The following is a 3,796-nucleotide window of genomic DNA, read 5'->3' as shown; positions in this document are numbered from 1 at the left end:
CTGGGCCCCGCCGGGAGCGCCGAGAACGTCACGTGCGCGGGGGCGGGGCCTGTGCGGAGGGAGGCGGGCTTGGAGTAGAGGGGCGGGGCAAGACGGCAGGGGGCGGGGCAAGACGGCAGGGGGCGGGGCGGGTCTGGGGCGGAGAAGCACCTACCGCGTCAGGAGAGACTGGAGGGCGAGCCGCGGGGACAGCGGACCGGGTGCCATTCAGAGGCAACCGCGCCCCACCCCCGGCCTTCGCCCCATGTATAACAAGAGCCGCCCAGGAATCGTGGAAATGAGAGAGACTTTTTCTTATTTTTAATTGACTGAAGAGATGAGTATTTAAAATAGTAACAAGGCATCGTAGGGGGTTTTAAGTAAAATGCACACAAAAACAGAAAAATGGTTGGAAGTGAGGAAGTGGAAGTAAGAAGAGGTGTAGACCCCCCCATACAAACCTCCACAGGACACAGCACCCCCCCATCCCCCCACCCCTCCACCTCCCGCCCAGACACACAGCCCTCCCTCCCGGGACACACAGACCCCATAGGACACACAGCCCTCCCTCCCGGGACACACAGACCCCACAGGACACACAGACCAGCCCTCGAGGGACAAAGTCTGGACTTTCGGGCCCAGAGCAGCTGGACTGTGGTTCTGCTCCAACGTGAGGGGCCACAAAGACCAGAGTGGTGGCCCTCTGAGCCTCTACTTAGTCCTCTGGTCTCTCCCTCACAGTCCCCTGTCCATTTCCCCTGCACCTGGATACCCACAGTCCAGGCACCATCCCTTCCTGCCTCTCCTACTGTCCTCTCCTCTGCACCCTTGGTCTGCTGACTCACCCTACAGGGTGATGACCTTTCTGCCCTGGGGCCCTGGGGTCTGAATTTCCCCACGCACCCCATGCTGGCAGTGTCAAATAACTCAGTTCCCGTCTGTGGGGGGAATCTCGGGCTGAGGCCCGTGGTTTAGGACGGGGCCAGGACTAATCACAGACCTGGGGCTCTTCAGCACAGTCCATGGACTTGGAAAGAACCCTGCTGGTGGAGAGCCTTGCCCTGGCTGCACACAGTCTTCTGTGGTCACCAAAGCGGGCACTTGGGGGAATGAGAGTCTGAGCCCTTCCTTTGGTCCGAGGCCTCCTGAGGTCCTATCTCACCGCAGGTCCTTCTGTGACAGTAGCCAGCTGGGCGTGCTGGTGAGGGGGCCCCTTGCCACAGCTGCTCTATCTTAACCGCAGAAGCTCAAAGCTGTGCCTCCTGGAATGGGTTGACTGGTGACCCCCAGAGACATGCCTGCCCAGAACCTGTAACCCTACTTAGAGAAGCTTTGCAGATGTGAGGAAGGGTGCCAAGATGAGATCACCCGGACAGAGGGTGGGCCTTAAACCCGTGGCGAGTGCCATCCTTCGTGGAGAAGAACGGGGGTGGCCGCGTGATGGGAAGGCTGAAACTGGCGCCATGTGCCGGCAACTGCAGTCACCCTGGGGGGGAGCCCCCCCAGGGCCCCCAGATGGTGAGGCCTTGGGTGTTCCTTGTTGGAACCATTTCTGGCAGCCCTAGGAAGCCAGCACAGCCTGTTGGTAGCTGACCTGTCTTGGAGCAGATGATGGGACAAGTGGCTCAAATGACCGCCAGGCTCCGTGCTGACTCCCTCTCCAGGTGGGGGGGCACGTCCTCCCCCTGGGCACACAGATTGCAGTTTGAGCCAGGGACGGAGGGCATAGGCATTACGTGTATTCCCTATTAAGGCCCAGCTTCCTATTTGTTGATTTTTTTTTTCTAGCTTCCTATTTGTAAGAGGAAAATCACATCCAGTGTGTTAACATAGGCCACAGAGAGAAATGCTTCGCAGAATCTCAGAACACCCTGCTTGTCCCCATGAGCCAAGGAGGGTCTCCACTGGGGACAGGCTGCTCCGCAAGGTGTCTGTGTCTATTATGGGTTATTAAAGGTTTTCAGACAAGGGTGGAAATGCTGCCAGCCCAGGACCCAGCTGAGCCTCTGCTCAGAGAGCCCTGGGGCCCCATGCCAGGATAGAGAACTTCACCAGGCACCTGCCAGCCTGCTTCCATGAAGCCACCCCATTACCTACCACTGACTGGTCTGCCCCTGCCTGGCTGATGTGTCTGCTGATCATCCTGTGCCAAAACTCTGCTCAGCCTCATCCAATGCCTCAGTCGGCCAAGGGCCTCCAGTAGCTCAGCACAGTGAGGACAGTCCCTGAGGAGAACGTGTGCTGGGAGTGAACCAGGTGAGCACCAGGTGTCCCCCCACCCCGCCCCCCGCCCCCTGGCTGGGACCTCCTCCACCTGCCGCTTCGCAGCAGGAGGACTGCCTCCCCCATCCCCTAGCACTTGCTTTAATGGGGTGGTTTTCCAGCAAAGGGCAGCCACTCCACCTCTGACTCCAGCAGACAGATGTTACGGAGCCTGAAATGGATGCTTTTTTCCAGATTCAGTATTTGCCTATGTGGTCCGTCATCAAAGTTGTGAGTTCTCCGTCTGGAAGATAATTCTGCAAGGCAGTCATTTTCACAGGGCAGTTGAGGACATAATTGTACATAACATGTTTTGAATCTAGATGCTTAAGAAGAACATTACCAACATCTGGGGCATAATGTGGCACCCCTGTTTACACTTTGGGTGGGTTTTGTCCCCGGGGAGGGCCATGGAAGGGACAGACAACGTGTAAGAGCAGTTTTTCTAGGGTTCAGTTTCCATTTGATTGTGTTTTCAGTGTATTCACCACTAAAATATGCATGTTTTGCGTCATAACGCATTCCATAGGGATGCCTGGGTGGCTCAGCGGCTCAGGTCATGATCGCAGCGTCCTGAGATGGAGTCCTGCATCGGGCCCCCAGCTCAGCGGGGAGCCTGCTTCCCTCTCTCTGCCCCTGCCTGTCACTCGGCCTGCTTGTGCTCGCTCGCTCTCTCTGACAAATAAATAAATAAAATCTTAAAAAAAAAATAATGCATTCCATATTTCGGTTTATTTGTTCCTCTTTCCTAGGAATGCCACTGGATTTGCTAAAGCACTTTGTACTGTGAGGTATAACCTCTTGCTGAGACATGTCCTGGGGCCCCCATAACAAAGTGCCCCACACAGTGGAGATTTATCCCCTCACGGCTCTGGGGGTTCTGGGGCCCGGGTCTGAGGTCCACGTCCGGTGACACCCATCCCGGGCACCCAGCTGTCCCTGCATCGATGGTCAGTGGGTCAACCCCTTTCTCTCCATCCACTGCCGGGTGGAGAGAAGGTGCTGTGGCCCCAGCAGGACCCCCTCCCAGGCTGCAGCCATGGCAGAGGCAAGGTCCCTTCAGGGTTTACCTGCTGTCCCCTAGCCCGCTCCCCTGTGGACATGGGTCCCCCTCATGCTCGCGGGGCAGGTAGAGCTCAAGCCTGGCCCTAGCCCTTCAGCAGCTGGGGGCACCAGCCTCATTTCTGCTCTCTGGCTCTGTGAATAGAGATATTGCTTCCAGTTCTCAAGCCCTCCGATTTCTAAAAATCTGTAAATGCTAACAGGAACTGAGGACTCGGCATTTTCTCACTGTTGGTTACTTTTTAAAGATTCCTCCTTGTACCCACCGGCTGCTGCAGGAGATGCGGAGCAGCTACAGCCAGTGAGGTGAGACCCTGTGTGTGGCCGTCTGTGAGCCTCTTGTGAGTGGTGGTAAGGACCTTGTGGGATTGTCCGTCGGCCCGGGGTGCCTACCAGATCTGTGAGCACCCCAGGAGGTATCAAGAGCCCTGTCTGCTGTTGTCCCCGACAGGCGCACCTTACGGGGTCGCCCTTCACACTTCCTACTTCCGGC

Source organism: Mustela putorius, unplaced genomic scaffold (assembly GCF_011764305.1).
Source record: "Mustela putorius furo isolate JIRA1106 unplaced genomic scaffold, ASM1176430v1.1 tig00000873_pilon_pilon_pilon, whole genome shotgun sequence".
NCBI lineage: Eukaryota > Metazoa > Chordata > Mammalia > Carnivora > Mustelidae > Mustela > Mustela putorius.
The sequence above is the reverse complement of the archived record's forward strand: the minus strand, read 5'-3'. Positions refer to the sequence as shown.